Here is a 27184-nt window from a genome sequence, read left to right as displayed (position 1 = left end):
GCATTTTCGAACTTGGTCGAACTTTCACCTGAAGCCGTAGACCAATTTTTTGCGAGTCTATCTGACATGATGTTCTCCCCTGAACAAAAAGAATAACTTTTAAGCAACAAGCACACAGCGTTCCCTGAACTCGGAATTCGGCCTTCAGCTTTGATAAACAAGAGCTACTAAAATTATTTGGAACTATTTTTTTCCCCTGAAAGCGATTTTTTTTTCCCCAATTCCAAAATATTTAATTTACCTTCTCCTGCCACTTGTACTCTGCTTAAAGTAGAACTATTCTTAAAGAACAGAGCTTCTATTTTTAGGAACTCTAGAGACAATATATTACCTCAGCCTCTAGTACATTTACAATAACTGTATTTATATGTGATGGAATGGTCTCGACCTTCTTTTCTGTATTAAGAGCCATTTCATGTGTAAATTTCGCACATCATTCAGATGATATATGTATGCATCCTTTTAACTGAATGATTACACTGCTTGAATAGCGTACAGTACCAATAATCATTTTCGTGTATTTCGCATACACCATTTCAAATGCAAAAAATGTATTTTGGGGTGGGTTGGAACAGACATGCACCTTTAAAATGTTTACTATTGCTTAGTTTTAGTAATGATGGACATTAGATCGTGGAGTGGGTATTGTGTTTTTATCTAGGAACCTAAATCGATATTTCTATTTTATGCCTTTGTACGGGTATAATCAATAATATCCCTATAAAGGCATAGGAATCATATCCATATTCAGTCGTAGCCCATGCAGTCACATTAAGCAAGGCTACTTCCCCGGACTCCTAGAAAGCACAACGAGTTCTCTAAACAAACCAAACCTCCAGCAACCTGGAAAATCCCCATTGCTTTTGTTTTGATTTCGTCCTAGAACTCCTGTAAAGCACTGTAAGAACGGCCAGTTCTTAGTGACATCTTTATTGACGTCTTATGTCCAACCTTACGTCAAACCCGGCACCGTTCAGGTATAAATATACCAACGTTGCCTTAAGCAAACACACGGTGGTGGTTTTGGAGCAGAGCAGCTATCTACTTGCCCGAGAGCCCAGCTGATGCGAGAGCCCACGGACGCTGCCCCTCCCCTTTGACGCACTGAGAGAGACGCTGTCTTTTCTCCTGCCGAGAAATCCGGCTCCGGTGTTTCCAGATACCTTCGCGGGTTACTGGGATATCGAGTCCTGAGAGAGAGATACAAGACCTCCTGCTTTCTATTACCCAGGTACGGAACTGACTAAACCCTTAAAGAGAAATCTTGAGTCAGATTCTTGGCAAAACAAACTTAACTTAAACTGCTACTTACTTACTCCTTCCCACGTATTAGGCTTTGGTCAGGTACACCGGGGTAGGCGTATTTAGAAGCACCAGTTGAGTACGTTAGTCAATGTATATATGTATGTATATATTTTATCTATTTTAAAGTATCATATGGCTAAGAAACCATATCAATGCTTTTACAGTATTATTTTATAATCCTCCTTTTACTGTACGCACTTTACTTTACTATGAGTATTGCAATTGTGGCAATTAATACTCTTGCATGAGAAAGAAGACTGCTCAATAAATTACACCTTTTATTGAAAACGCCCGTCTCTCTTTTCTCTGCACTCTGGTGAAACTAAGTATGCACACTTGACTGAGTGAAATAGCTGTCTATTGTTTTCACACGACTCTAGAGATACACTCTTATTCTGAGGGAGCAAAGTTGTCATGTTTTATGGTTGTCAGAAGCTAATCCCTTCTTGTCTATCCAGGGAGGTTAAACTCCTCCTCGTTTATTCGAGAAAGTTTCTAGTGACCTCTGATCTAGCTGGCAAACATTAAGTCTAATATAGTCAGTAGAGACCTAGATGACCTCAGTCCTACGTCTACACTACTGTTTATATTATTCCAATGCGCAGAGCCTATTGGAAATATAGGAACTACACTACAAGATCTTTGCAGTCGACGTAGTCGATCTATATATTGACATGGCACCAATACAAACGCTCAGTTTATCTTAATAAATCATGCCCTGATTTTTCAGATTGAATTGTCTGCCCATTGAAAACGATTGATTCCCTTGGTCTCCCCTTTCGCCTGACTACAAGTCCCACAAGCCTCCTCCTTCCTAGAAAAAGAGCCTGGTATGTAGACTTTCCTTATGTACATACTACTAGTGAATGCATTTTTAAAGTTGAGGCTTTCATTTCAACAAAATGGTGAAACGCTTTTTTCTTTGCATCTTTCAGTCACAAAGAATAAAAGCCCTGATGAGAGCCCAGGGACACTTGTCCTGGTCTCGAAACGCGTTGGCAGCTTTGGTGGAATAGAGCATTATCAATAAACAATATTAGGCTTGGCCAGTTGAGATATTATCAATTTTGAGTCATTCAGCTGTTCTCTATTCCCAATTATTTTGAGTTTTTCATTAATTGATTCTATATGTATGTGATATTTTTTTCTGTTATGTAATAATTTTTTTGTAGGATGTTGGATGTTTAAATATCATTTTGACACTGTTTTGTTTCTATGTGTATCAAACCATTTGTATATAAATTGAAAGTACAGTCCTTATTTCTGTCTATTGATGTTAAAATATATTTCTAAAATTTAAAAATAATTGGCATTGAATAAGCATGCCTGGTTGGGATGTAATAAATATTTTTCTAACCTGAAAACGTTTTTTCGTTCAAGTAAGAGTGGTTGAGGCAATTTTCATGTTGTATGCTAAATAAGGGTCTAGCCTTAACCACGTTTTCATAGACCTATCTCCTTTGGGTTCCAACCATGGCAATGAGCATAACTTTTTCAAGTTTGAATCACAACTCTACCTTCAGGTGTCAGGTACGTCAGTGGGGAGTATTTTCGTGCGAGTCTGGCTAATCTATATATGCACATGTTTGAGTAAGAAGTCGTCATGTCAATGAATAATCCTTTCCAGACACACATCCATCTCTGGAAGAGATATGTAGAAGATATCCTGGTGAGCTGGAGAGGGGATGAGAGAACCCTTGTCTCCTTCCATCAGTGGCTCAACACCTGCAACGAACATCTCAAATTCACGTTTGATTATAGCAAAGACAAACATGCTTTCTTGGATCTGTCCATTTATCCATTAGATGGCCACTTGGATATTGAATTTTACACCAAGCCCATGGCCAGGAACGCGTGCTTCATACAACAGCTACCATCCTAAATCGTTGCGGGAAAACCTCTTGTTTGGCCAATTTGTGAGGCTACGGCATAACTCTTCAGTCACTGACAAATACAAAGAACATGCTAGGACTTTAAGAAACACCCTCCTTGACAAACAATACCCCAAAGCTTTAATCAAGAGATCAGCCAAACGAGCATTGAACAATCGTAGAGAAGCTCTACTGGATAGTGCAGCCAAGACACCTACGCAAAACAGGGTGGTGTGTGTGAATACCTTTAGTTCCTTTCCAAATGTAACAAAAAGATCAATACTAAAGAACTGGAGCATTCTCAACAAAGGCCAACACATGTTACAAAAGCCCTTGTTTGTGTTCAAACTCAGTGCCAATTTGAGAGACACTCTGGTACACACCAGACCGCCACCAGGGAACACACAGAAACCAAACACTCTTTGGCACCTACCAGCAGTACAGGGTCATTTCCCATGCGGGTGTCGTTCTGTCTGTCCGCAAACTAATGTCATCAAAACCATAGATATAGGCACTAAAAGACCATGGGAGTTGATAAACCATACAAACTGCAATAGTGAGCGGGTCAGTTACCTCATTACTTGTCCCTGCGGGCTTCGGTACGTGGGAATGACCACTCGTAAGACACGCATTCGCACACAGGAACACAAAAGCACTATTTGATGCTGCAAACAGAGCTCCCGACTAACTAGACATTTCTCAGAGATGCACCATACAGCAGACTCATTCAAACGGACAGTATTAGATTAACATAATCTGAATGCCACTACACCTAACCTGGCCTTGCGCCTGTTCAGGGCCGAACTGCGTTGGGTCTTTAGACTGAACACCTCCGTCATCGGACTTAACAATGATATCCCGTGGCTTGCCCTGACCTGAGAGCCGTGACCTGTGCTTCTTCGGCCAGCCATATGCTGCCCTTGGCTGTTTCATCCACTTCTGGCTTATCTTCCATCACCCGGTCACATCCTTAGTGAGTAAGTGTTTGAATGTTGTGTCATCCGGGAGATGGATTGACATCCCTCACGGATGATGCTCTCCACTCCTACAAGCTTTGTCACAGCTCCACATTAGGATGGTTACCATCTATTTTCCAGCTTTGTTCGTGTCACTGACTTTGTATTTTCCCTAGATGCACACACTGGTCTCTCTGTTTTACAGACTCTCGCAGTAATAAATGCATGTTTAGCACTTGCTTCTTTCTTGTATTGGCCAGTGCCTGTCTACATTATGATTGTACCTAGTCTGCCCGTTTATTTAGTGTGCCCCGTTTGGGACTCCATTTCCCATGCTTCGCGCTGTTCAAACGGCGCCTGGGACTCATGATGCGAGGCAGTGCCTCGCTGGGACTCTATTTTCCATGCTCTGTGAGTTTCCTACGGCGCTTGGCACGCATGACACCAGGCTGAGTCCCGTTGGACTTCATTTCCCATGTTGCCGCCCATCCCCACATGACACGGAATGCCGTCAAATACGGCAAACTTCACGATGTCCTGTTTCCCTTCCAGAAGGACAGACGCCTGTACAACCCGACACCTGAATACAGGTATGGCCTTTTGGTGTGCAGAGCCTGTATTTGCTTTCTAGTTCAGCGCACTTGTTCCACTCTTAACCCTCCTTTTAGGTTTTTTTTCGCGGAGGACTGAGCAGCCTATAACGATTGCTGTCATTCAGCAGGGCCATATGCGCCAAGCTTACCGTCCACTTATATTGGGGTATGTACGATCATTGCGGTGTACTGTCCACCGCTTTTTGCATCTGTGCACCACTTACTGATGTTACGGCGCTTTCGCTGTGCACTCCCTGCTCTTGACAGGTGAGGCTTTCCACCGCTTCGAGACTCGCGCAGTCGAGCTTCCCCACGCATGGTAGTGTACTAGTGTTAAGATCTCACAGTTGGAGATAGCTAATCCAGTCCTGTCTGGTCGCATTTATAACCAGGGATAAGTCTTGGTGGGATTTTGTCTTGAGGCTGATGATGGGGATTTACAGCTTCTTGGGAGCTTGATATGTTCTTTCAAGCTACAGACGTCATTATTAGGCATACTCAGGTCAGCACATATTACTAATAAGACAGATAACTGCTGGTTGTCTCTTGTCAACGGCTGTACATGTCAGTCTCCTCCCATAACTTGCTCACGTGCAGTCTCTTTTCTGTGTGCTCCTTGTTCATCTCTATCTACTTTCCTACTGACCACCCCCTTTCTCCTTTCTAGGGGGGGATAGCGTTTGTACCTTTGGCTAAATTAGCCCCGGACAGATGTGGTAACTTTTGAGACCATTTTTGGTAAGTGCTGCTCTTATATTGCCTCGAACACAGTTGCAATAGTTGCTACACTTGACACTACTTGTGTTCAAGTAGATTTTACTTGGCATGTGACACCCCTTTAATATTGACACTAGTTGTATTTGTCTCTTCTCTTGCCATTGCAGGTTGTATCGGAGTACTTCACTGAACACACTCATTTTTGGTTCAGTATACACCATTTGTTGTTATTGCTTTCATACTTTTTGCAGTAGCTGTTATTACCCTTTGGATCCTGACGAAGGCCAAGACACTTTCATAGGTCACAGATGGTCGAAACATGTTGATCCTCCGGATGCACCTGTTTTGAATTTTGACAACTGCATCATTCAGCCTATTGTTGTTTTTAATCCTGGCATAGGGTACCTAAAATAAAGTTTTCGTCAGCTAGCTCTATAGGCAGTTTTAACCCACATTTACCACCACTGCACTTTACATTCATCCACACAGCACGCTCACATAGGGTTTTTAGGACAATCCATGTGCTCAGTTAAAAAACCATCTCTGAGCTCCTCCCTCATAGAGAGGGGGTTGTAGCCCGCGTTAGAACTAGGTTCCTAGCGCGAGGAGGCGCCCCTTGGATGAAGCATGACACCTTTGGTTTTGTGTGGGGAGTCGTCCTTCAAAGGGATACCTTCCCCTGTCAGGTAGATACTTTTCTGGTGTGTGTTTAAAAGTGAGAGGGCAACCTCAGGCGCATGGCACACATGGCGGGGATCTTATGAGTGAACATCTGGAAGGCCCTGGTGATAGAGCATCAGGCCATTAATCCCAGGCCCTTCTGTTATTTTAAATTATTAATGTTATTTTTATGTGGGGCACAGTAGGCTTGTGAAATGCAAAACTCAAAGGAAACACTCTATATACATTTCCAACAAAAAAATATTCAAAAGCTAAAATTCAATAGATTTCAGAATGACATCATATGAAAAAAAAACATTTACAATGCAATAGGTCTCCTATTTACGCGACTGTGAGCTATTGCCATTGTAAATGACAATTACTTTTATTTATGTTTTGGTTTTTAAAACGTAAATTAAAGGACTTGTCATTTACAATGCCAATAGCTCTAAATTTCACAATTGCAAGACCCTTTGTATTGCTCTTGTCCTCCAAACGCTATGCTTTAAACTACTACACAGCTAACAATTACAATTCTAACAACATAAAGCCACAACATATCACATACAAACACTCAATAAGACATAGCTAAAATACAGCACCATTAGCAAAGCAAATAGCTTTAACTTAAACAAAGGCGAGACCAATTGCATTTCCAATGCTTGTTATATCTGGTGCCTCCTATGAAGTTGTCTGAAGTTTCTAGAGGTTTCTTTGTGTGTGAAGGCATTGCACAGCCTATTCAATTGCAAGCGGGCTGTGCCCATCTCTGCTCGTCCCTATTCTGACTGCTGATGGCACATTCAGGCATACCGAATCCCTCTAGTGTGTGACTGTCTGGGAGGAATTCACAAAGACTGTCAGTTACACCAAGTCATGTGACCCAGGGGAGGCTGCAGGCATCAAATGGCTAAGGGCAGGAAAATGCCAACTTTCTAATAGTATCAACAATAATAACCTGGTATCCTTGTCACTTATATTTCAATTACTTACGAAAAAAACCACGCTATATTCTGTTCGTGATTGGGTTATTTAATCACCCAGTTTTTTCAAAAATTTGTTTTTTTTCCATAGATAAAAGGACTCTGTTCTCCTCAGAACCACATATACAGTTTACACACATTTATCACAATAATTTACAATACTCACATTTACATATACAAACAATTGAATCCTTCTCACTTAATGAGATTTTCCTAATACTATACACAGTAAGTTTTACTATAACCAGTACAACCACATTAAGAAGCAAAAAACCAATGTGGAGCAAAGATTATGCTCTTTGTCATTCAATCCAGTTGAACAGCAAATTCATTTTCAAATTTTTTAATGCAGAGTCTTTCCAAAGTGTCATTCCTATATTATTTATGTAGGCTCTTTAATTTGACTCAGCGGAATTCTCGCTGTGCCGACGCGTTTCGAGCCACACTGTTGCCTTTGTGGGCTCTCGATTTTGGAAAAGGGGCTGGTGATGGACAGAGTTTCTGAATGATGCAGAATACTCTTACCCAGTCAAGAGATCAGGGCTTGATCCATCACCGTTTTTTAGCTCACTGCACCATCCCAGCTCAGAACCTGGCTACATGCAAATTAGTCTGTTCCTGTCCCAGTGCATGATGGGAACAGGGCAAACCAAACTACCAAGCCAATTCTTATACTGGGAAGGAAACAAGCTACCGGGGACCGGTTTCTGGCATTTCAGCCGTCGTCGGCCCGGCTTGCTTGAATCCTGATGGTGCAATGAGCAAGGGAGTCACGTCTGAGTATACCCTCCCACACATAGTGTGGACAAAATCGATTTTGGAAAAGGGGGTGGTGATGGACAGAGTTTCTGAATGATGCAGAATACTCTTACCCAGTCAAGAGATCAGGGCTTGATCCATCACCGTTTTTTAGCTCACTGCACCATCCCAGCTCAGAACCTGGCTACATGCAAATTAGTCTGTTCCTGTCCCAGTGCATGATGGGAACAGGGCAAACCAAACTCCCAAGCCAATTCTTATACTGGGAACGAAAACAAGCTACCGGGAACCGGTTTCTGGCATTTCAGCTGTCGTCGGCCCAGCTTGCTTGAATCCTGATGGTGCAATGAGCAAGGGACTCACGTCTGAGTATACCCTCCCACACATAGTGTGGACAAAATCGATTTTGGAAAAGGGGGTGGTGATGGACAGAGTTTCTGAATGATGCAGAATACTCTTACCCAGTCAAGAGATCAGGGGTTGATCCATCACCATTTTTTAGCTCACTGCACCATCCCAGCTCAGAACCTGGCTACATGCAAATTAGTCTGTTTCTGTCCCAGTGCATGATGGGAACAGGGCAAACCAAACTACCAAGCCAATTCTTATACTGGGAAGGAAACAAGCTACCGGGGACCGGTTTCTGGCATTTCAGCCGTCGTCGGCCCGGCTTGCTTGAATCCTGATGGTGCAATGAGCAAGGGACTCACGCCTGAGTATACCCTCCCACACATAGTGTGGACAAAATCGAGTTTGGAAAAGGGGGTGGTGATGGACAGAGTTTCTGAATGATGCAGAATACTCTTACCCAGTCAAGAGGTCAGGGCTTGATCCATCCCCGTTTTTTAGCTCACTGCAACATCCCAGCTCAGAACCTGGCTACATGCAAATTAGTCTGTTCCTGTCCCAGTGCATGATGGGAACAGGGCAAACCAAACTACCAAGCCAATTCTTATACTGGGAAGGAAACAAGCTACCGGGGACCGGTTTCTGGCATTTCAGCCATCGTCGGCCCGGCTTGCTTGAATCCTGATGGTGCAATGAGCAAGGGACTCACGTCTGAGTATACCCTCCCACACATAGTGTGGACAAAATCGATTTTGGAAAAGGGGGTGGTGATGGACAGAGTTTCTGAATGATGCAGAATACTCTTACCCAGTCAAGAGATCAGGGCTTGATCCATCACCGTTTTTTAGCTCACTGCACCATCCCAGCTCAGAACCTAGCTACATGCAAATTAGTCTGTTCCTGTCCCAGTGCATGATGGGAACAGGGCAAACCAAACTACCAAGCCAATTCTTATACAGGGAAGGAAACAAGCTACCGGGGACCGGTTTCTGGCATTTCAGCCGTCGTCGGCCCGGCTTGCTTGAATCCTGATGGTGCAATGAGCAAGGGACTCACGTCTGAGTATACCCTCCCACACATAGTGTGGACAAAATCGATTTTGGAAAAGGGGGTGGTGATGGACAGAGTTTCTGAATGATGCAGAATACTCATACCCAGTCAAGAGATCAGGGCTTGATCCATCACCGTTTTTTAGCTCACTGCACCATCCCAGCTCAGAACCTGGCTACATGCAAATTAGTCTGTTCCTGTCCCAGTGCATGATGGGAACAGGGCAAACCAAACTACCAAGCCAATTCTTATACTGGGAAGGAAACAAGCTACCGGGGTTATTTATGTAGGCTCTTTAATTTGACTCAGCGGAACTCTCGCTGTGCTGACGCGTTTCGAGCCACACTGTTGCCTTTGTGGGCTCTCATCAGGGCATCCTAATTTCCAACATTGGACTTTTCTAAAGGACACAAAAAATGAGACACCTATCACTCATCTGCACAATTCCCGTTGTTTTTATGCTTTTACCTTTGGCTAGTTGGGGACCTACCCGCCAATGCGGTAAAGCTTTTTTGGATATAGGGGCTCCTTAACAGCTTTCACAACTGATTTAAAGGTGTACCTGTAGGCAACAAAACATAATTTTCGTTTTTTCTACCTCCTGGGCACCGAACTGTTGCTAGTGGTAATTCGCCATATTTTTGTTTTCAACATACCTGCACTTCCGTTTATTGTGCGACTTATTGGCTTTCTCTCGTCATTACCAGGACATTCTGTTTGTAAAACAAAATGAAGACCCACGTTCATTCAGAACAGCTCTCAATCATGCCATTACGAATGATGGTATGCCTGGGGCATGCACGTACCTTTCGGCGTGTTGTTAGTTCACCGCCTACTCGTATGTGCTCGCTGGTCTTAACTGTCACGTTTCCTATGGAGGTGACACAAAGCTTTAAGTTAATGCTTCTACATGCTTTGTGTGCTTATTTAAATCTATTCTGCGGAGACGCCAAGTGCTTACCTTACAGTATTTCTTGGCTCCCTTCAATGTTGCGCTCGCTCGACACGTTTCCTCATTGTGCAGCGCACAATCGTAGACGTGTACACTTATTATGGCTTGGTGCTGCTGGGATTTGTAGTACATTATACTCCCGCAGCACCAATCTGTTGGTATTTTATAGGGGATTTCAGGTTAAAGTTAAATACTACCTATTCCTCGCCTAAATGATAAGGAGCTTGCAATTATTTCAATTGAGTTTAGATGCCGATAATTACTTATATACAGGCATTATACCAATGTTTAACTATATTCAAAGTTCTCAAAACTTTATTGTTCTTGTGGTCTATCTCTGACGTGTGTGAGAGCTAGCGAGTTAGAGGGAACTCCTACATTAGCATATATTCCTTCGTATTTATACACAATCAGCCTATTCGTATGAGGCTACCTGAGTTCACATTACTAAAACCCACCATATATTATTGTACACTTACATCAATGTTTCAAGAAACAAATCAATGTTAAAGCCATGACAATCGATTCATAGTTCACATATTGGTCCTCGGCTAACGCTTTCAACCATTGTAATTTTCATGACATTCCAACACATGATTGAATCAATACTCTTAGCAGGGCTCATGCAAAAAACATTATTTTGATGGACAGTACACACTCTTGGCATTAACACAACGCTTTAACTCCTGGAAATTTCGGACATTTCGTTCATCCCTGTCTGTACAGTGTTATATTTCATGATCAGATAGGCTTTCTTTCTAAGCAAGAGAGCCTCAATGTTAGACACCTTATTCATTGCGTTCAGTGATATTAATACTGTCTACTTCAAATCCCTCTCTGTGTGCCCCGCACTTATATAATGCTCCACCATAGGAGCAGTCATTACCTTTTTTTTGAGACGGGACCTGTGTTGGGTGATTCTTTGATTGACCTGCTGACAAGTTTTTCCAATATATAATTTCGCACATGGACAAACTACAGCGTAAACCACATTTCTGGTTTTACCGTGTGTTTCCATTTCACTCCATTGTGGACAAATTCTGTGCCTTCAATAGTGTATTCACAGGCTCTGTCTGACTGATGAGTCGTATTTAAACAGGCTGATAAGGGGGGTGCCATAGTCATCTGGCCCCGGGAGATGTATATGAAAGAAGGAAAATCTCATGTACTCAACCAAGAGTGCTATAGGAAGATCAATACAGATCCAACCACGGCGATTCAAGGCCAAATAGAAGAACTAATGAAGGAGGGTTTTGATCAAGGGATGCTGGGTCCACCGTAATTTGACTTTTTAAATAAAAAATATCCCAGGGTACCGGTGATCTACTTCCTCCCAAAAATTCATAAGCTACTAGAAGAACCACTGGGGCGCCCGATTGTTTCGGGGTGTGATTCTGTTTTAGAATCGATATCGAAGCATGTGGATGTGTTTCTGAAGCCATTCTTGGCTGAAGTAGAATCGTACTTGAGAGATACAACAGAGTTCATAAAGAAGGTTGAGGGAGTGGAGATTGACAGTGCAGAACAATGGAGGGTTTCCTTCAATGTAACCTCCCTATATACTCAAATACCGCAGGACGAGGCGCTCGAGGTGATCGAGCTTTATCTCGACAAGAGACCAAGGCCGCACAGAGTCTCTACAGAATTCATTCTCAAATTGCCCGAGATTGCCCTCCGAAAGAATTACTTCAAGTTTGAAAATGAATTTTATTTCCAGACGAAGGGGACCGCCATGGGATGTCCCTTTGCACCGGAGATGGCGGTCCTCTTCATGGCACAATACGAGGCCAAATTCAACTTCAACAATAATCCCTTCTCGAGTAATGTGAAGCAGTGGCTCCGATATATAGACGATGTCTGGTGCCTGTGGTCAGGCTCAGAGGAGACACTAGCTTGTTTCTTTGGGTGGCTAAACTCCAGGCACCCAGACATCAAATTCTGTTACACGAAAAGTAAAACCAGATTAACATTCCTGGATGTGGAAGTAGTCCCTAAAGAGAGGACACTAACAGTGGTTTTGCACCAAAAAGTGACCGACAAAAATTCAATTCTTCACTATAGAAGTGCTCACCCCAAGAGTCTTAAAGACAACTTGCCTTATAGGCAATTGCTACGGATTCGTAGAAATTGTACAGAAAAGGAAGATTTTGAATATCATGCTATGAATTTTTGCGATCAGATGGCTACTCTAAAGAAATGTTGAAGCACGCTAAAAAACGTGCGTGGTTCACCCCACGGGAAACACTATTAGAGAAAAAGACCAAACCACCACTAGACAGACCGGTGTGTGTCTCAGCGTTTGGACCAGATACCAACAAATATAAACAAATTGTGTTAAAAAACTGGCACTTGCTTGAAAACCTTGAATGCGGATTCCCTAGACCGCTTTTTGCCATGAAAAGGAATAGGAGCATAGGCCAGGAAATAATCAGGTCTGATATATTCCCCAGAGATGTTAGAACGGATCTCCGCAGTCAGTTGGGGTTAAAACCAGTTGAGGGGCACCACAAATGTGGTAATTGCGTAGCCTGTGAATACACTATTGAAGGCACAGAATTTGTCCACAATGGAGTGAAATGGAAACACACGGTGTTCAGTAACTGTAAAACCAGAAACATGGTTTATGCTGTAGTTTGTCCATGTGCGAAATTATATATTGGCAAAACTTGTCAGCAGGTCAATCAAAGAATCACCCAACACAGGTCCCGTCTCAAAAAAAAGGTAATGACTGCTCCTATGGTGGAGCATTATATAAGTGCGGGGCACACAGAGAGGGTTTTGAAGTAGAAGGTATTAATATCACTGAACGCAATGAATAAGGTGTCTAACATTGAGGCTCTCTTGCTTAGAAAGGAAGCCTATCTGATCATGAAATATAACACTGTACAGACGAGGATGAACGAAATGTCCGAAATTTCCAGGATTTAAAGCGTTGTGTTAATGCCAAGAGTGTGTACTGTCCATCAACATAATGTTTTTTGCATGAGCACTGCTAAGAGTATCGATTCAATCATGTGTCGGAATGTCATAAAAATTACAATGGTTGAAAGCATTAGCCGAGGACCAATATGTGAACTATGAATCGATTGTCATGGCTTTAACATTGATTTGTTTCTTGAAACATTGATGTAAGTGTCCAATAATATATGGTGGGTTTTAGTAATGTGAACCAGGTAGCCTCATACGAATAGGCTGATTGTGTATAAATACGAAGGAATATATGCTAATGTAGGAGTTCCCTCTAACTCTCTAGCTCTCACACACGTCAGAGATAGACCACAAGAACAATAACGTTTCGAGAACTTTGAATATAGTTAAAGATTGGTATAATGCCTGTATATAAGTAATTATCGGCATCCAAACCCAATTGAAATAACTGCAAGCTCCTTATCATTTAGGCGAGGAATAGGTAGTATTTAACCTTAACCTGAAATCCCCTCAAAAATACCAACAGATTGGTGCTGCGGGAGTATAATGGACTACAAATCCCAGCAGCACCAAGTCATAATAAGTGTACACGTCTACGATTGTGCGCCGCACATTGAGGAAACGTGTCGAGCGAGCGCAACATTGAAGGGAGCCAAGAAATACTGTAAGGTAGGCACTTGCCATCTCTGCAGAATAGATTTAAATAAGCACACGAAGCACGTAGAAGCATTAACTTAAAACTTTGTGTCACCTCCATAGGAAACGTGACAGTTAAGACCAGCGAGCACATACGAGTAGGTGGTGAACTAACAACACGCCGAAAGGTACGTGCATGCCCCAGGCACACCATCATTCGTAATGGCATGATTGAGAGCTGTTCTAAATGAATGTGTGTCTTCGTTTTGTTTTACAAACAGAATGTCCTGGTAATGACGAGAGAAAGCCAATAAATCGCACAATAAACGGAAGTGCAGGTATGTTGAAAACAAAAATATGGCGAATTACCACTAGCAACAGTTGGGTGCCCAGGAGGTAGAAAAAACGAAAATTATGTTTTGTTGCCTACAGGTCCACCTTTAAATCAGTTGTGAAAGCTGTTAAGGAGCCCCTATATCCAAAAAAGCTTTACCGCATTGGCAGATAGGTCCCCAACTAGCCAAAGGTAAAAGCATAAAAGCAACGAGAATTGTGCAGATGAGTGATAGGTGTCTTATTTTTTGTGTCCTTTAGATAAGTCCAATGTTGGAAATTAAGATGCCCTGATGAGAGCCCACAAAGGCAACAGTGTGGCTTGAAACGCGTCGGCACAGCGAGAGTTCCGCTGCGTCAAATTAAACCGCCTACATAAATAATATAGGAATGACACTTTGGAAAGACGCTGCATTAAAAAATTTGAAAATGAATTTGCTGTTCAATTGGATTGAATGACAAAGAGCATAATCTTTGCTCCACATTGGTTTTTTGCTTCTTAATGTGGTTGTACTGTGTATAGTAAAACATACTGTGTATAGTATTAGGAAAATCTCATTAAGTGAGAAGGATTCAATTGTTTGTATATGTAAATGTGAGTATTGTAAAGTATTGTGATAAATGTGTGTAAACTGTATATGTGGTTCTGAGGAGAACAGAGTCCTTTTATCTATGGAAAAAAATGAATTTTTGAAAAAACTGGATGATTAAATAACCCAATCACAAACAGAATATAACGTGGTTTTTTCGTAAGTAATTGAAATATAAGTGACAAGGATACCAGGTTATTATTGTTGATACTATTTAAAAAAGGCCCTACCTTGTTCCGGTCTATTGGGCCTATCCCCCCCAGTTCAACTTTCTAATAGTGGCATTTTCAAAATTGTAATTTTAAATCCAACTTTGCCATTAAAGAGGATTTCCAATTACAATTTCATTGACCAAACATGGAATATTTTTCTGCCTTTCATTTCAAATATCATCACATACCAGGGGGCCGATTCCGATTCGGTAAAAAAACCGCTCTGAATAGCCGTTCGGAGCGTTTTTCCCGTACGAATCGTACCCTGCAACGTCCCCCTTACATACTACGAAGTACGATTCATACCAGGAGCCGGACTCCGTACGAGTCGTACAGAGACCGTACGACTCTAATCTCCGCACGATTCTCCCTCGGAACCCACTGTACACGACATCGCGGCTGGTTTTTACGACCCAGCAAGTACTATACGTGTCGGGTACGCACAGGACGACCTTTTTCTACGGGAGCTGAAAACAGCCCTAAAAGCAGAATTTGCGCCGAAACAGGTACGGAACGCCTCCCGGGTACGGTACATACCCCTGCGATCTTGGGGTGTACGAGCCATACCCCATGTACTATGGGTGTACGAGCCGTACCCCATGTACGATAGATGTACGAGCCATACCCCATCGTACATGGGGTACGGCTCATACACCCATCGTACATTGGGTACGGCTCGTACACCCATCGTACATGGGGTACAGCTTGTACATCCATCGTACATGGGGTACGGCTCGTACACCTCATGATCGCAGGGGTACGCACCGTACCCCTGCGATCAGGGGGTGTACGGACCGTACGGTGTGTATGTGCTTGTGTGCTTTTCCGTACGACTCGCCCTTACCTGACGTGGACCGTACAAATCGCATCCTCATACCCCGGTCCGGATCATACTCGTCGGGTCGTACGGCATGTGTACGAGTCGTACGGCATGTGTACGAGTCGTACGGTTCACGGTTTCAGCCTTGCAATACGTTCGGATCGCGACGATTCGGACGGATTCACGGAAAACGGATCGTACAACGCGACTCGGACGGACGGGTACGATTCGTACAGAGAGGGCTCTGGATACAAATCGTGCGGACGTTTTTTTTCCCGAATCGGAATCGACCCCCAAATGTAATAAGACAACCCAATATTATCCCATGGGACAGGTAGGCCTCGCAGTATTGAACAGTGGATTCATGGGTTTTCACTACCAGGTCATGTAGAACTAACTTAAAAGTACATGTACAACCTGTTAATTACCTTGCCCTATTGGGTTCCTAGAGCTTACCTTAGGGGTGACATATATGCAATAAAAGGAGAGTTTAAGGTTTGGCAAGGGGGCTATATTTACAAGTCGAATTGCCATTTTAAAACTGCATTCAGGCTGCAATGGCAAACCTTGGATATGTTTTAAGGGGCTACCTAAGTGGGTGGCACAATATGTGCTGCAGGCCCTCTAGTAGCATTTAATATATGAACCCTGGGTATATTGTAGACCTCTCTACAAGGGACTGATAAGTAAACTAAATATGCCAGTCAGGTGTACACCAATTTAACCATGTTTAGACGAGTCAGGACTGGTGGCCAGTACAGCTTGGCGACTGTCCAACCCACAAGGAATCAGTGCGGAACCTGGGTTTTCACATGGACAATAAACTATCCATAAAGACCCAAACTAACCATATCGTAGGAACCTGTTTTGGACTCATGCACAGTCCGTGCAAAGTTTTCAAGTGGATTCCAGCAGATGCACGGAAACCCTTAGTGCAGGGTCTAATTATAAACAGGTTAGACTACGGTAATTCGCTCTTACTAGCGATAAATGAGCACCACCTGAAAAGATTACAGGTTCTTCAGAACACTGCAGCGCGGTTGGTTTTAGACCATCCCCGAAGAATGCCTTCTGCCCCATGCTTCAGAAGCCTTCATTGGCTCCCTGTTAAGAAGCGAATTATGTTTAAAACATTATGTCTGGTTCATAAACATATGTACGGAAATGGCCCAAAATATTGGTCCCATAAGCTTAGCATAGCATGCTTCAGCATCATCAAGGAGTTCGCCCAACCCACCAGCGAGTCTACCAACATCCCTCCCTCTCAAGACCTCTGCGACAAACTCAGCACCTTTTTCCACCACAAAATCAAGAGCATCTACGACAACTTTGACGAAGACAACCAACACACTGAACTCTCACCAACCACCCCCGACACCCGGAAACCAGCGATTGATGACTGGACAGCCCTCACCATCGAAGACACACTGAAGACAATGAAGTCAATCCACTCAGGGGCCCCCACGGACCCCTGCCCCCACCACATCTTCAACAGAGCCGCCGACACCATCGCACCCATGCTCCGCCACACCATCAACCGCTCCCTGGCGACCGCCTCGTTCCCCGATGACTGGAAACACGCCGAGGTCAAAACCCTCCTAAAGAAACCCTCAGCGGACCCCACCGACCTCAAAAACAACAGACCCATCTCCCTGCTCCCTTTCCCAGCGAAAGTCATTGAGAAAGCCATCAAAACCAAACTCGCCACATTCATTGAAGAACACAACATCCTCGCCTCCTCCCAATCCGGCTTCAGAAAAAACCACAGTACGGAAACCGCCCTCCTCGCCGCAACAGACGACATCCGCACCCAACTGGACAAAGGAGAAACAGTAGCCCTCATCCTCCTAGACCTATCAGCGGCGTTCGACACAGTCTCCCACCGCACCCTAATACGCAGACTCTACGACGCAGGAATCCAGGACAAGGCCCTCGACTGGATCTGCTCCTTCCTCTCCGGCAGGACCCAACGGGTCAGACTCCCCCCTTTTCTCTCAGACCCCACACCTACCACCTGCAGAGTCCCCCAGGGCTCCTCCCTCAGCCCGACGCTCTTCAACGTCTACATGGCTCCACTTGCCCCCATCGTCAGAACCTACGGACTCAACATCGTGTCATACGCAGATGACACCCAGCTCATCCTCTCCCTATCCAACGAGCCCAACACCGCCAGACGCAACTTTCGAGAAGGCATGGAAGCTGTCGCCAAATGGATGAAAAACAGCTGCCTACAACTAAACAGCAACAAAACAGAAGTACTCATCATGAGCCCAAACCCGGACGCCTGGAGCGACATCTGGTGGCCCACCGCCCTCGAAACCCGCCAACCCCCACAGACCACGCACGCAACCTGGGAATCATCCTGGACTCCGAGCTCAAAATGGACCGCCAGATCAACTTTGTCTCATCTTCCTGCTTCCACACCCTCCGCCTCCTTCGTAAGGCCTTCAAATGGATCCCCCTCGAACACCGAAAGACAGTCACTCACGCCCTGGTCACCAGCAGACTCGACTACGGCAACGCACTCTACGCCGGAATAAACAAAAACCTCATCCGCAAGCTACAGAACATCCAGAAAGCCGCCGCAAGACTGGTCCTCAACCTGCCAAAACACTGCCACATCTCCCAGCACCTGCGCACACTCCACTGGCTCCCCGTCGAGGCGAGAATCACCTTTAAGATGCTCACCCACGCACACAAGGCCCTCCACGGCACCGGACCAGCATACCTGAACAGCCTGCTCAAATTCCACGCACCCCAAAGGACCCTACGATCAGCCCAGCTCTCCTACGCCGTGGTCCCCCGCAACAGAAAGACCAGATTGGGAGGCCGCTCCTTCTCCTTCCACGCGGCCAAAGCATGGAACGCCCTTCCGCTCCACCTCAGACAGACATCAACGCTCCCCATCTTCGCAAGAAACCTCAAAACCTGGCTCTTCGACAGACCCCCTCCTTGATGGAATGGAACCTGCACCCCCCCCCACCCCTAGCGCCTTGAGACCCTTACGGGTGAGTAGTTGCGCTTTAACAAACTCCTGATTGATTGATTGATACATGGTACATACCCAGAAGGCAACTTAGATCCAGCACTTAGTCGTTGCTCACCCCTCTGAGAATACAAACCTCCAGAAATGGGGGTCGAGCTTTTTCCTTTCTTGCCCCTTCCTTCTGGAATAAAATGCCCCTGAACCTGCGCACTACTTCAGAACACATCTGTTTTCGTAAGAAGATGAAAACTTGGCTTTTTGCAAATTAAGCTGTCCACCTCTAGTCAGAGCCGTCTGCAAGCGCCATGAGACTCTTTGGATGTGATATGCGCGCGTTACAAATGCCTTGACTTGACTTGACGTGACTTGAGCACAAGCACTTTAGCACTTGTTAGTAGCGGTAAAATGCACAGAGTCCTAAGGCCAACTAAAAACTAATTTCAGCTGCAAAAGGGAGGTAAGTCGTTAAACGATTGAGGGAAGACTACCCTAAAGGGAAGATGAAAAGGGACGTATTCCAGAGGTTGTTACTACCTGTTATTAAGAAGGCTGGAACAAGGCATTATTACACTAGCAGATTACATGGTATGGGAAGAGCTACTCTAAAAATGTAGAATACGTATTGGTAAATGTATTATAGTTAACGTTAAAGTGAGAGATGGGACCCCTGGGGTGGTACCATCAGTTACATCATCCACTTCCATAAAATGAAAATAATACTGTGACACCTCATTTGGGCAATTCCATTGTAAATTGACTTTGCAGACTCACACTATAATTTCATGGCAGTAAAGATATGTGACACACAGTTGAAGATGAATAATAAAGTGATACTGACTTGAAGACGTGCAATGGAAAATGACCCAAGCTGCAAAGGTAAAGTACAGCCTGATGCTTAATAACTGGAAGTGAACTCAGAAGCAAAAGTAGGTTGTTAACCAGTGGTCAGGGGACCCCTGAGCGTCCGTAGCACCTACTAAGAAGCTACTACCGACTGTTGAGAAAATGAATAATATTAACGGATTAATGAAGGGTATATAAGTAAAGAAGCAAAGTGTAAAACTGAATTTTTTTTAATGTTCTGTTAAATATTAATCACAACCTTAGTAGGTTAAACCCGCCAAGTCACTAAATTAAGGTGAGCTAAACCTCCTGGTAGCTGTGTCAAAGAGCAGGCTTAGCTTAGGGAAATGTGTAAAGTATTTATGCATTACCAAAACAGCAATAAAGTCAAAATGCTAAATTATAAAAATCCCAAATCAAATTAGAAAAATAGAATAAATGTTAATAAGCAAAATGACACCAAAATGACAAAAATGTAATAAGGAGAACCAGACATTTGATTTAGAAAACATTTTAAAGTAAAAAAGAAAGAGTCCCGAAAACGACATAGCGCCAAAGATAGTCCATGCTTGCGGTAGACTGGGACCTAGATGTAACTAAAGGCTTACTGCTATAGAGCGCATGTCGGATACACCAACTAGGTTCATCCTGGTCAATGATTTTACCTTCTGACATAGCCTTTTAAGTTACAGACAATCACAGGAGTACAGTTCTAAGGCCTCCAGGACCTCAGGTGAGGCACTTAAAGACTCAAAGGGTGTCAGTGGGGGACACCCTATGGCACTCTACCTCTCTGACCAATAAAGTAAAGGTTCTTACAGACCCTGATCTTCCTAGTAGTTCCTGTGTGCCTTAGTGGAAACAGGCCCAAAAAGCCTTGTCCATCTAGTTTGAAGTCTGCACTGTACCCACAACAAACCTAAAGAGAGAAGTCTGACAGGGCAAAAGCAGGGCCCTTCAGCAACCAGGCGGGGGACACACAAAAATTGTATTGGCTTCCTGTTCTCTCCCTTTTAAGTGTGCCCCAAGTGTTGATGACGCCCCTCACGTTTATCATTCAGCACCCTTCTGGCGCACACCTGGTTTCCAAACTTTACCAACTGTGCTGCGATCTCCTCCCCTCCCGGGATCAGGTTGTCCGTGCTGCTTGGGAGGCCGATTTGGGATACGCTATTTCCGATGACCAGTGGCTGTGGTGTTGCAGAACGACCAAACACGTATCTATTAACAGCAAACAATGCAATAGTGGAGTAAGGCAGGGATGTATCCTCGCCCCCTTCCTTTTCTCCATTTACATTAATGCACTGGAACAGGACCTTCTTAAACTTAAAGTTGACTCACCCCAAATCGGTCATCAAGCTGTACCTGTACTACTTTACGCCGATGATGCGGTTTTGCTCTCGAGAACACCCCTGGGCCTGCAAAAACTAATTGACGGGTTTGTCAAATTCATGGACAAATTGGACCTGGCAACAAACCTGGAAAAGTCCTTCATTATGACATCAGGGAAACCTACAAAAGGATCTTTTACCTATAACATCGGGTCACACAAAATAGACCAGGTCAAGTCTTTCACATATCTAGGGGTGTTATTCGATCACGATCTATCGTTTAAACCCCTGATTGAAAAACACTCGACCAAATTGGCGGCCGCAGTAGGAGCCATCATGGGGTATGGGCAGAGACTAGGGAAATGGTCCCCGGAACAAATCCTGACCTTATACAGATCCATCTGCTGCGCGAAAGTAAGTTATGGAGCGGAAGTGTGGGGCTTTCTGGGTAAAAAAGCTCAGCCACTCCAGACGGAAGAAAACAAATTCCTACGAAGAATATTAAAAGTCCCACAGAGTGTTTCGGCCCACATCATACATGAAGAGCTGGGAGAACCTTTCCTGGAGGACAAAATTAAAATTAAACCTCTTCTGGCTTGGGTGAAGGTATGGACCAACCCCGAGGCGGCCCTAACCAGACAAATTATCGAGGATTGCCTCAAAAGAGACAAAGGCCATGTAATCCCCTGGCTGAAATTCGTTAAAGAGTCGCTAACAGAGATTGGCTGCTCTAAATACTTCTTCGCCCCCGACTCTTTAACTCCGGAGTGTAAAACCTCGGTCAAAAACCTCTTCCTCACACAGCTGAAGTTAACAAGGGCAGAAAAAGAGAGGCTTAAACCTACCAATCTCTCTTACAATAATCTCACACCGAAGCAAGGCATGGAACCTTACTTAAGGGTCATGTACAATGCGCAGGATCGCTACCTCATAACCCGATTTAGAATCAACATGTTACACCACATCCTTGCAGTGCCATCTGGATTTACCCACACAGTGGAGGAGAAGGGTACCTGCGGCTGCGATCATAGATCTCCGCAGGATACCCTTCATTTTGTCTTACTGTGTCCATTCTACGCGACACCAAGACGCAAGTTCCTGGTGGGTATCCTGAAAGAGCTAAAATTCAAGCACGCGAAACTGGCGTTGAGATTCCTACAGGAAGCCGAGGACGCTTTTACCCTATTTTGCACGATAAACTTCATTCGGATCGCAACAAGACTGAGGTCTACCAGAGACATTGTCCCTTAATGGAATTGGACATTAAATTTTTTTTTAAACTATCCTGGCCCCCCCATCAAGTACATAACATTTTAAACACTTATACTTTTTAAGTTGAACATTATTAATACCGCTTTTTAACTTGTGTATGTATATTGTATCTGTGCTTTTATGGTGTCTTTTTAAGAACCGAATAAAGTTTATAAATTGAATTGAACAGCAAACACAAACTCTTACACTTCAAATTCCTGCGTAGGTTGTACTTTACACCAGCATGACTCCACAGGATAGACCCCTCACGCTTTCATACATGTCCCAAATGCGGTGGCCAATTCGCTGATTTTGCACACCTTTCTTGGACCTGTCCTAAGCTGCATGACTACTGGTCACTAGTACATTCCACCCTTGGTACCATGCTAAACTTAAATCTAACCCCAATACCTGAGATCGCCCTGTTGGGTTATGTGGCAGAGTTCCCAAAGGCGGTGCGTAGACTAGCGGCGCTAGGCTTTCTTCTAGCCAAACGAGAAGGTGCGCTGAGATGGTGCGACAGCCGTCCCCCTCTCCACAATTCATGGCTCAGGAGAATGGCACGTTGTAATCTCAACAGCACTGAATACTCGGAAATGGTCCCCTCGACATCCAGACCGATTGACATCTGGGGCCCATACCGTGCGTACATTGCGAGCACCATCGAGAGCACTCAAAATACACCTGCTCCTGAGAAGGCCCCGGAGAGTATCGGTTGAAGGGTATCGTTGGTCAATGTTGCTGCCCGCCTGTAGTCTTCACAGTTGGTGGCTGCACCCTTGTCCTCCCTTTTTCCTTTTTGATTGCTTGCCTTGCTGAATGGATTACTGCATTGCGTGCACACCAGAATGATGGCGCTTGATGAATCTGCAGCCCTGGATGCCCACAGTAGATGTTGTTCCCTGGCATGGTCGCTCCTTCTATGTTGGCTCTATCATTGGAGCATGGTTGGTTATTGATACACTTGAATGCTAAGACTGTAACGACACCTTTTGAATCATCATTTTATGTTACATTGATCTGTTTTTCTTTCTTTGGTTTTTATTTCTGGAAAAAATTGACTATTTTATCAATATGTTCCTTCATTGCACTCCTGAAAAAGAAAAAGTTCATCTGTACCGATACACCACATCTGTATTGCATACGGTACCCACTGCGGGGCATACACTACTATCAAACGCCACCGGGCCCCCGAGCTGTCGGTACCATGGCTGTGTCTTACCATCGCACACCTGTTCGATGCCCGCTCTACTATGCCGCCGGCCTCCGGGTTGTAGGCGCAAACGGCAGTGTACTATATGCAACATGCAATAAACAGTTGAACGCAAAAAAAAAAGTGTGCCCCAAGTGTTACATGTGACACAACAGACCTGTCAAGAAGGATTTGTCACTGTGCTGTCAAAAAGAGGACTACAGCCCCCGCATATTCTACTGATCTCAGAGGTGTCGTCTCTGTCCATTTAGGTCAGCCTATTGTTTCCTCATGGGAGGCATTTCAAACCTTTTTTCACATCTATTTAAGGTTAATCACTAAATTGGAGGTGGCATACTTGGGACTTGCAAGTTAAATGTGCCAATTAGTAATTACCAAATTTAATAATGCTTAAAAGGCATAATTCCTAAAACTTCTCTTTCAGCAGACTCAAAAGAAGTCTATTGCCACAACAATGCATACCATGTCACAACCATAGCGTTCAGAGGTGTTTTACCTCATATCAGTGGTTTGCAACTAGAATCTTCAAAATATATTTTCTGTCTTCAAATAAAGCAGACAAGCTGTTAGCCAGTCATCTCTTTTGAATTTCATTCTGGTACCACGAATCCTGATTTTTAAAAATCTGTCAAAATTCAACCGTTTTGGAACACTTTTCATTGAAAGGAATCTCAAAATCATAATCAGAGGGGAACTTTTGAGGGTTTATTCCAAGTAATTGATGAATAAATTAACGAGTACAGGCACCATAATACAACCTTGTCTTTCTCTTTGAATGTGTTGTTCATTAGATCTTCCACCATTGTATCTCATCATTGTGGCAGTTGTGTCAAAACAGTACATTCTTTCTGCTTTTAACCTTACCTGAAAAATTACAAGCTGAAATAGGGCCCTTCATGCATGTGCATGATTCTCAGTAATTAGAGGACCTGGCCCACCTTTCTTGAAGATTTTGAAATTAATTTACAAAAAACAACCATACACAGTTTAGGCAAAGTAGTCGGTCTATTCCTTGAATATACAAGGCATGTCTATTATGACATATATAGTACAGTCATCCCCTAAAAAATGAGAAGTACATATTTAGTTTTCTCTGGAAGATCCTGAATGGACATGGGCTTGTAGTATCAGCAGGTCTTTCTTACAGCATTCGTTTTTGATTTGGTCCACTACAAGAATCTCCAAGGTTCTTATCTTGCCCATTCACGTCAGATAAGTTGAACAACTCTTTGTACCTTTCTCAAATGTGCTAATACCCCATTGTATTTTGTATCTAAGTTGTTAAGCTCCCTTTCATTGCAACTTACTGCTGAGGGTTTAAACAATGGACCTAAGTCACATAGTTTTTCCATTAAATAGTTGTGTCATACTACTAACTTGTGTGTCACCTACACCTGAATTTTCAGAAAGATACACTTACTCAGTGAGGGAGGATATTAGCTATCAGGAGAAAGAGTAAATAAACCAGAACTGTGTTATGACATTGGAACATTTACTGGCTAAACAATCTATTAAATGCACTGGAAGTCCTTTGACCTGTCAGTAGCCAAATGATTCGGCAGACTCTGGAAGTTGTTTGTAGCAGAGATTGACTTCCAAGCAGCAAGAACATATTCTTGGGCTGTGAATCATTTATTTTCCTTGTGGGAAGAATATTTAGATTCTTTGCTTTATCCATTGATATGATGGTTACTTGTATTGAGTGAGTAATGCTCTTGAATATTTCCCTTTATGTAACATAGTGTTTGTCTTTAATGGTGTTAGATGCTGTTCATGTGGGGGGCATTAGGCAAGCAGGGGCACAACAGTGGCGCGCTGTCGCATGCTTTCAAGGAGGTAATTTAGGTTTGCTCGAGCTAAAAACTCTGCATTCGCCCAACAGCACAATAACTATTTCCCAACCCAGTGCTTAACTTTATAAACAAAAAAGTACTTAATTACTAAACACCCCGCATCCAATATTAAACAGATACAGCCCAAGCAGCTGGGGCTATTGTGCCTCAGTGTGCCTCTCACCATTAGTGCCCTCACCCTTATCCGGTACCCCTCCTTCTCTGAGTTAGGGGGGCCTACCACTCCCGAATAGTGTCTCTGAAAAGGCATATATTAAGGCTTATGTGCTGATTGCATATTTACATGTAGAAACGGTCAGTTCAGTACCGTTCCCCTGTTTCAGTTAGTAACATCTCATCACAAGCATATCTAACTTTGGTCAGGGCCAAGGCTGATGATGGACCTGCAATATGTGCAGTCTCTCTATTCCACTTCTGGGAGAGGGTAAGCTCTTAACACGGGTGAAGCCTCCCTTAGTCCTAGTGGGAGGGGACGGGGTTTGCGGCAAAAGGGAGGCCGTCAGCTCTGCCGTTGGGGCTGTTCAACCAGAAGCACAGCCAATTGTTGGGGTGATCACTTAAAAGAGCTATTAGAACAAAGGAGCGATATTTCAGAAAGAAATTAAATTCTCAATAAAAATGTAAGTGACTCATAGTATAATGGATGTGATTTAAAAAGTTAGCGGGATGATTATTGGCTTTCTTAGCTTTATTATTAGGGCAGTGGCAATGAGTTGTAACGAGAGCTGGCTTTTTACAATTTGTGGAGACCATGATTGTGTGCTGGTCAACCTAACTCCCAGGTAGTCGAATTGCTTCACCTCCTCAAGTAGGGTGGAACCCACCCTTATGCTCCCCCTAAAAGACTTGTGCTGATTAAATTCAATTAATTTGGTTTTCTAAATATTAATTTCTAGTTCAAATTCCTCGCAAGCCAATCAATCAATCAATCAATACATTTGTAGAGCGCACTACTCACCCGTAGGGGTCTCAAGGCGCTGGGCGGGGGGGAGTGCCGCTACTGCTCGAAGAGCCATGTCTTGAGGTGTTTCCTGAATGTGAGGTGGTCCTGGGTCAGTCGTAGGTGGGCGGGGAGGGAGTTCCACGTCTTGGCCGCCAGGTAGGAGAATGATCTTCCTCCGGCGGTGGTCATGCGGATCCGTGGGACGGTGGCGAGGGCAAGGCTGGCGGAGCGGAGTTTGCGTGTTGGAGTGTAGAACGTGAGGCGGTTGTTGAGGTATTCGGGATCTATGTCTTGGAGCACTTTGTGTGCGTGGGTGAGGAGCCTGAACGTCTTCCTTTTGTTGACGGGGAGCCAGTGCAGGTCTCTCAGGTGTGCTGATATGTAGCAGTGGCGGGGGATGTCGAGGATGAGTCGTGCGGATGCGTTCTGTATGCGTTGGAGTCTTTTCTGAAGTTTGACTGTGGTTCCTGCGTATAGGGTGTTCCTGTAGTCTAGTCAGCTGGTGGCGAGGGCCTGGGTGACCATCTTTCTAGTTCCGGTAGGGATCCACTGGAAGATCTTACGGAGCATGCGCAGGGTGTTGAAGCATGATGATGAGATGGCGTTGACTTGCTTGGTCATCGTGAAAGAGGAGTCCAGGATGAATCCCAGGTTGCCTGCGTGGTCCGTGGGTGTCGGTGCGGTGCCCAGTTCTGTGGGCCACCAGGAGTCGTCTCAAGCGGATGGGGATGGTTCGAGGATGAGGACCTCCGTTTTGTCTGAGTTCAGTTTCATACGGCTGAGTTTCCTCCATTCAGCGACGTTTTTCATTCCTTCCTGGTGGTTGAGTTTGGCGGTGGCTGGGTCTTTGGTGAGGGAGAGTATCAGCTGGATGTCGTTGGCGTATGAGATGATGTGGAGGTTGTGTTTGCGTGCGATGGTGGCGAGGGGGCTCATGTAGACATTGAAAAGGGTTGGGCTGAGCGATGAGCCTTGGGGTACGCCGCAGATGATCTCAGTGGCCGCGGAGCGGAAGGGAGGGAGGCGGACTCTCTGGGTTCTGTCGGAGAGG

General features: G+C 44.2%; 1 protein-coding gene across 5 annotated transcripts in view; it reads left to right on the top strand.

Moving 5' to 3' along the window:
- The window catches only part of LOC147659476 (uncharacterized), a 203716-nt gene that overhangs the window by 86657 nt on the left and 89875 nt on the right, over nt 1–27184 (top strand). For 3 of the 5 annotated variants that reach the window (XR_015307232.1, XM_086951725.1, XM_086951726.1), the window contains one exon: nt 2036–2135. The exons of 1 other annotated variant lie outside the window; for it this stretch is intronic. The gene's annotated coding sequence lies outside the window, so the exon portion shown is untranslated. Of the gene's footprint in view, nt 1–2035; nt 2136–5391; nt 5464–27184 lie in introns of those variants that run through there. One more of the 5 variants, XM_086951728.1, reaches the window with a different exon arrangement.

This window comes from Lissotriton vulgaris, unplaced genomic scaffold (genome assembly GCF_964263255.1).
Source record: "Lissotriton vulgaris unplaced genomic scaffold, aLisVul1.2 SCAFFOLD_1201, whole genome shotgun sequence".
NCBI classification, from domain to species: Eukaryota; Metazoa; Chordata; class Amphibia; order Caudata; family Salamandridae; genus Lissotriton; species Lissotriton vulgaris.
Note: the sequence above shows the minus strand (reverse complement) of the source record. Positions and strands in the feature narration are given on the sequence as shown.